Source organism: Aedes aegypti, unplaced genomic scaffold (genome assembly GCF_002204515.2).
Source record: "Aedes aegypti strain LVP_AGWG unplaced genomic scaffold, AaegL5.0 Primary Assembly AGWG_AaegL5_hic_scaff_1950_PBJ_arrow, whole genome shotgun sequence".
NCBI lineage: Eukaryota > Metazoa > Arthropoda > Insecta > Diptera > Culicidae > Aedes > Aedes aegypti.
Genome location: NW_018735434.1, coordinates 1 through 7,994, shown reverse-complemented (window position 1 = coordinate 7,994; position 7,994 = coordinate 1).

The following is a 7,994-nucleotide window of genomic DNA, read 5'->3' as shown; positions in this document are numbered from 1 at the left end:
TGAGTGTTTTGTGGAATTCTTTAAATTATTCTGAATACTTGATCGCAATTGAGCATAACTGATATTTGAATAAATGAAATTTTTATTCTTTATGTTGCAATTTCTTTATCAGGGTACGTCCATAAATTACGTCACGCAAAGTTTTGCCATATTCATCCTCCTCAATTTTCCTCTGTATCACACTTTTTTTATAGATTCCAATTTTTATATGAGTAGTCACGTTTCATTGTAACCCCCTCCTTCCTCTTCTGTACGTGACGTAATTTATGAATTTCCCCTCACCAACAGTTTTTTCCAACTTGTTTACATTGTAATGGGTCGAACTGCATGAAAATATATTTGATTAATCTCGAAAATAAACTTATAGAACAGCTAGATATGGACGACACACTTTCAAGAATTTTTTTGGATCCCCACCATAGACTTGGAATTTTTTGGTGAAATAAGGTTTAATTTATGGGAATACGACTATGAGTAACAAAAACGGAGCTGAATTCCAATTGTGAGATACCTTGGGCGTTAACGGGTTAAAGTTCCAGACGGTTTTAAAATGGAAATAAAAAGTAAACAACATCAATGTTAATTAATTTAAAGCAGATATATATTACAAAATCATCCCATAGTTTTTTTTTTTGTGTAAGGACTGTGCCGGATTACAAACCTAATTTGGTAAAAAAATCATATTTGTTTTCATTCCTAAGTTATAAGACCTTGTTGTTGTTTACTTTTTTATTTCCAATTTTAATCCGTCTACATTTGAGCATGTGTTTACTAATTTCAAAATCAAATGAAAATGCTAAATTCACGTTACTAGCTGCTAAATTCACGTTATAGAGCTATATACCTCCAAACATGACCATTTTGAAAATTGGCATTTGTTTACTTTTTTATTCCCAATACTGTATATCCAACATATAATGGTATCTTAAGGTCTTAGATATCTTAAATATTTTTGAAAAATGTATGCATGAGATGAATAATTTTTCAAAGATTCCAGAATATTTGAGTGTTTTATGGAGTACTTTTAAAAATTCCGATAACTTTAAGCTATTGAGAAATCGAACATATATCGAAAATTTATTTCTAGTGTTCTCGTCTTATATAACATTGAATTAAGACAATACTTATTCATACAAATATATGTGCTAATGTCTCAATTGTTAAAAATTGTACGAAATTTGAAAAAAAAAACATGAAATACTCAAGTATTTCGGAGTCGTTGAAACATATTGCATCTCATTCATACATTCTTTAGAATTTCGTTTAGAAACAATTATATCACTCAAATGTCATTAACAAAATACACATTTCATTGAAATATTATTTGGAATCCTCAACTCATTCAAATATTTGTCATAAATTCGCAATTGTCATCGAGAATTTAGATTTTTCAAAAAGTTCCATAACATTTTAAGCATTACATAGTCTTACAAAAATAATCGCATCCATACATTTGTCATATTCTCTTTTAGAAACCCTTCAAATAACATTCACGAGATACTTATCTCAATAATAATTTTCTCAAATTTTCTTTCATCCTCATCTTATTCAAATATTTTTCAGAAGTTCTCAATTGGCGTCAGGCATATTTGGAAATATTCACAGTAATTAATAATTTACTTAAATATTGCGGAATCATTACTAATCTCAGTTATACGTTCAGCGGAATTACTTTAAAAAAGTATTTATGTTATTTAAATGTCATTCACTCATCTTATTAATATATTATTAAAATGTTTTGTAGTATCCCCGTATTATTTGAAATTGAATTAAGGTAAAAGTTGTCCTAATCATGCATTCTGCGGAATTTGTTTTAAAACACTTATTTTATGCAAATATCACTCACACTTATCTCCAATTTTTTCAGATATTTTCTAAAATCCTAATCTTATTCAAAACATGAATTTATCAATTGCCATCAAATAAAAAGAATAATTCAATGAATTGCACTAAACACTCTAGTATTCCGAAGTCAATGAAAAACACTCATTATTCATACAATTTTCAGAATTTCTATGAGAAATCATTATATAATTCAAATATAATTTATAAGGTGGAAACCTCATTTCGACTTTCATTATCTATCTTTATTAAAAAGGCTTTCAGTCGTTGGTAGGCTCGTCTCTGTCTCATTTTTTATATATTAGAAATATTTTGGAATCCTTATCTCATTCAAATAGTTGTCAGAAATTTTCAATTGCTAACTATAATTCGGATTTTTCAAAGAATTCCATAATATTTCTTATATTAAAGTAATTTAAAAATACTTAAATCATTCATACATTCATTAGTCTTTCAACCATATACACCTGTCGATATGAATATCATTCACGAGATACTCAACTCATTTATTGTTTTTTCTTTCTAAAATTTTCTTGAATCCTCATCTTATTAAATATTTGTCAGAAGCCCTCAATTAGCATCGAGTATTCGGAAATATTCAAAGCATTTTATAAATTACTCAAATATTCCGGAGTCATTTTAAAGTTTCTCATCCCAGTCATATATTTTAGCGGAAATTCTTCAAAAAACCACTTATATTGTTCAAATGTCATTTACGAGATTTTTATCACATACATATATTGAACAGAGACTTTCTAGTATCCTCGGTTCAATTTAATTTAAACTAAAAAAATATTTATCTAATTCATACATTCTTCAGAATTTCTTTAATAACACTTCCCGTGTGCAAATATTACTTAATAATGCTTATTAGAAATTATCTAATGTCATAGTCTTATTCAGAAAAATTTTCAAAAACTGCCCAGGTATTCAAAAATATGCGAAAGATTCCAGAGAGCATTGAAATATTCAAGAGTTATTTAGAATATTTTCTTTCGTATTTAATTCAGAAATTCTATCTTATTCAAATGCAATTTACGAAATACTCATCTTATTCTTACATTTCTCAATCAAATATTTGTCAGAAATTTTCAATTGCCATCTGGAATTTTAATTTTTTTAAAGAATTCCAGAACATTTTAAATATTTAAGTCAATTTAAAATTTCATTCAGAAACCCTTATCGTATATAAGTATCATTCACGATCTCATTTATTCATCTCATTGTATTCTAAAATTTTCTAGAATCCTCATCTCATTAAAATATTTGCCAGAAGTTCTCAATTGGCATCAAAAATTTAGAAATATTCGAAGTTTTCATAAATTACTGAAATATTCCGGAGTCATTTAAAAGATTCTCGTCCCAGTCATATTTAGCGGAAATTCTAAAAAAAAGTACTTATATTGTTTGAATATCATTCACGAGATATTTATTTATTATAGTATCAATACATTTTCTAGAATTTTTTTTAAATTAAATGAAACAAAAAATACTTATCTCATGCATGCATTCTTCAAAACTTCTTGTCAAACACTTTTTTATGCATAAAATAGAAGTTTTATAATATCCTAATATCATTCAAACATATGTCAGAATTTCTCAATTGGCATCAAGTAGTCGGAACACTTGAAAGAATTTCATAAAACACTCAAGTATTCCAGAGTCATTGATAAAATTCTCATCTCATTCATGTATTTTTCAGGATTTCTTTAGGAAACCATTATGTAATTCAAATAACAAGACACGCATTTCATTTATATGTTATTCAGATATTGGAATCCTCATCTTATTCAAATGCTTGTAAGAAATTCTCAGTTGCTATCAAGACCGGATTTTTCAACAAATTTTATTATATTACAAATATTACAGTCAATTAAAAATACTCATCTCATTCATACATTCATCAGAATTTCATCAGGAAACCCTTATCGTATATGAATAACATTCACGAGAAATTTCACTCATATTCTTCTTCTTTCTGGCGTTACGTCCCCACTGGGACAGTGCCTGCTTCTCAGCTTAGTGTTCTAATGAGCACTTCCACAGTTATTAACTGAGAGCTTACTATGCCAATGACCATTTTTGCATGCGTATATCGTGTGGCAGGTACGAAGATACTTGATGTCCTGGGAAGTCGAGAAAATTTCCGACCCGAAAAGATCCTCGACCGGTGGGATTCGAACTCACGACCCTCAGCTTGGTCTTGCTGAATAGCTGCGCGTTTACCGCTACGGCTATTTAGGCCCCTTCACCCATTTATTTTTTTCTGAAATTATCTGGAATCCTCATCTTATTAAAATATTTAACAGAAGTACTAAATAGGCATGGAGTATTCGGAAATATTCAAAGTTTTCATAAATTACTAAAATATTGCGGAGTCAATTTAAAGATTCTCATTTCAGTCACACATTCAGCGGAAGTTATTTAACACTTATATTGTTTGAATATCATTCACAAGATGTTCATGTTATTCATATATTATATGGATATTTTCTAGTATCCTCGTCTTATTTTGAATTGATTTATAAAAATACTCTACTTATCTCATTCATGCTTTCTTCAAAAATTTCTTTAAACACACTTCTTTTATGCAAATATCGCTGACGAGATACTCCAATTTTTTTTTCAGAAATTGTCTAATATTCTATTCAAATATATGCCAGAAATTCTCAATCACCATCAAGTATTCAGAGTAATTTGAAGAATTCCACAAAACACTCAAGAATTTAGAAGTTACTGAAAAAATACTCAGCGCATTTACACATTTCTCAGAATTTCTTCAAGAAACCTTTCTATAATTTTAATATCATTTACAGATTCCCATCACATTTATATATTTTTCAGAAATATTTTGGAATCCTCTTCTCATTAAAATATTTGTCAGAAATTCTCGATTGGCATGATGGCATCGATAATTCGTGACTGTTCAAAGTATTTCATAAATTATTCGAGTATTCCGGAGTAATTAAAAAATTACTCATCTTAGTCATACATTTAGCGGAATTCCTGTAAAAAGCATATAACTCAATTGTCATTCATGAGATACTCATCTTATTCATATATTATTAAGAAATTTTCTGACACTCATATCATTTGAAATTATATTGAGAAAATATCTATCCCATTCTCGTCAGAATTTCTTTTGAAACACTTCTTTATATGCAAATATTACTTTCGAGATGTTTATCTCCTATTATTCAGAAATTTTCTTATATTCTTATCTTATTGAAAAAGTTGTCAGAATCTTTGAAATTCGCAGATATTCGAAAATATGCGGAAGATTCCAGAGATCATTCAAATAGTCGAGAGTTATTTAGAAAACACTCGTATCATTCATGCAAGATACCGTATTTATTTTAGAAATTCAGTCTTATTCGAATGTTGTTTACGAGATACTTATCGCATTCTTATATTTCTCAGAATTTTCGTAAAAATCCTCATCTCATTAAAATATTTGTCAGAAATTTTATATTGCCATCGATAATTCGGATTTTTTCCAAAGAACTCCATGATATTTTAAATATTGAAGTGAAATAAAAATACTCATCTTATTCATACATTTATCAAAATTTCATTCAGAAACCATATATGAATATTATTCACGAGAAACTCATTTCATTTAAATATTTTGTTATACTTAATTTTTTTCAAAATCCTCATCGCATTAAAATATTTGCCAGAAGTTCTCAAATAACATCGAATATTCAGAAATATTCAAAATTTTCATAAATAACTGAATTATTCCGGAGTCATTCAAAATATTCTCATTTCAGTCAAACATTCAGCGGTAATTCTTAAAAAAGGAGCATATATTGTTTAAATAATTTATTTAATTATATTCATATAATATTGAGACGTCTTATTTAAAATTGCATTAAAAAAATACTTATCTCAATCATGCATACTTCAGAATTTCTTCTAAAACATTCCTTTTATGCAAATATCACTGACGAGATACTCTATTTTTTCAGAAATTTTCTAATATTCTAATCTCATTCAAATATAAGTCAGAAATTCTCAATCGCCATCAAATATTCAGAATAATTTAAAGAATTCCACAAAACACAAGTATTTCTAAGTTGCTGAAAAAATGCGAATGTTTCGAGAGAGCATTCAAATATTCGCGAGTTTACTAGAAAATACTCATTTCGTTTATACATTGAACCGTTTTTTTAGAAACCCTTATTTCATTTGAATGTAATGTATTACTCAAAATGTTGGTAAAGCTCCTCATCTCATTCAAATTATTTGTCTGGAATACCCATTTGTCATCAGGTATTCGGAAATATTCAAATTATTCCATAAAAATCTCCAAATATTATTAGGATTTATTTTAATAAACCAACATGTCATACAAATAGTGTTCTTGTCATAGCTTTTGTTTGTTTTCAACTCGATTGTATTTCAAAATATTGTACACTTTATCAAAGACCTTTTTAAGCAATCATCTTTTCATATTGCAGCCTTTTTCAGTGTCTACCAGTAATTGGAAAATATTCAACAAATCCCAATAATCACATTCAAATTGTCTGTCCAAAGTTCTCAGCCACAAACAATTAGAATATTTTCAATGAATTCGGGCATCCCACTTAGAAAGCCATGAGATACAAATATTTACTTGGAATTTCCAATGCCAATTGTAATATGAAATATTTTAATTCAAAGATCAGTTGCATCGTATACTTAGTACATTCCGCACAAGCACGCTCGCTTGATTACATACAGCACGAGCATGTTGATCGCCAGGAGCAAAGCTGAGAAACCGACCGCTCTTGAAATTAAAAATGACTTTATGACGTATATTTACTAATTTAGAAAACTCTAATCCCCCAATATATTTTATTCAACAAAATTAAGAAGATTTGTTCAGAACAATTTGCAGATAAAATTAAAATTGATCCAAGAATTCGAGGCTCGAAGTAATCAACACGTGATACCAATATCAATATCAACAGATCACCCATCCTACATCATTAGCAAAATGACTCACAGTTAGATGAACACATTTCATTTATCGCTTGTTGGTCGGTTTTTCGTATTCCTTCTTCCCACGGCCCGCTGCTGTTGCAGCGGAAATCGTTTGCACATGAAATGGAAATTGAAAAAGTATGCTATGAATTTTATTTTTCAGCCTTATAATTAGCACCAATAGATTGCAAATTTTCTCAGCAATTCATTGGTATATAAAAAAATGTATGCTTTCATATTAGAAAACCAAATAATCATGGGGCAAACAACTGCATGTCTTACGAGCGCACCCACCATCCATGGTAATACCATCCTTCGCCACGTTCAAAGAGTAACGGTTCATTTCTTCAACGGCTAGGGTGGGCATGCGAATTTTCATATAATTTCAATATTGCAATTGGAGCAGTCAAATTTATTTCAGAAAAGCATCAGTTAGATAGGTAGTTTACTCATCATTTTCAAATAACCATGGAACATAACAACACCTCCTTATCAGGTTTTATCAAACATAATTTTATATATTGTTGACATATGTTCCCTCATGCAAATCATAATTAGTGTGGAAGCGTCAAATCAATTCTAACTCGCGCAAAAGTTTTATCAAGTTGTTGTATATTTCTTTCACTGCTGAACTGGGAATAAAAGTGCGAGATTGCTTCGAATCATAGTGGTGTCTTCAGATCATTTATTCTTTGGACTGCGATGAATAATCCCGCTGACGTAACTGACTCGATTTGATGCCATCGCGCACTTTCATTAGCGTTCCCGCACTTGTAAAAACTTTTGCGATAGTCCAGTAGTGAAATAAGTATCATTATGAACTTTCACCATGAAATTGTACTTATCCAAGAAACAAAATATCTTTATCATCAAAACTCATCAACCACCAGAAAGTTTCCCATTAGCTGCAACGTGGATTACTCCTAGAATTCATTTTGCCCACTTGGATGAACTATGCCTGATTCATCGATCGTTGCATGGCTATCGTTGGCAATTTGATGGCTAATTTTATGAGAAAAATGATGATTTTTAAATCGCGTTTAAAAGACATTCCCGTATTCCTGCCTAATTTTATTGGAAATATTTTTTTACAGGAATAATCCTTGAGGAAATATCTATCGATGGATGTTTTTCAATTTTCAAAATATGCCCCCAAACAGCTTCTATCAGATGAAATAGCAAGC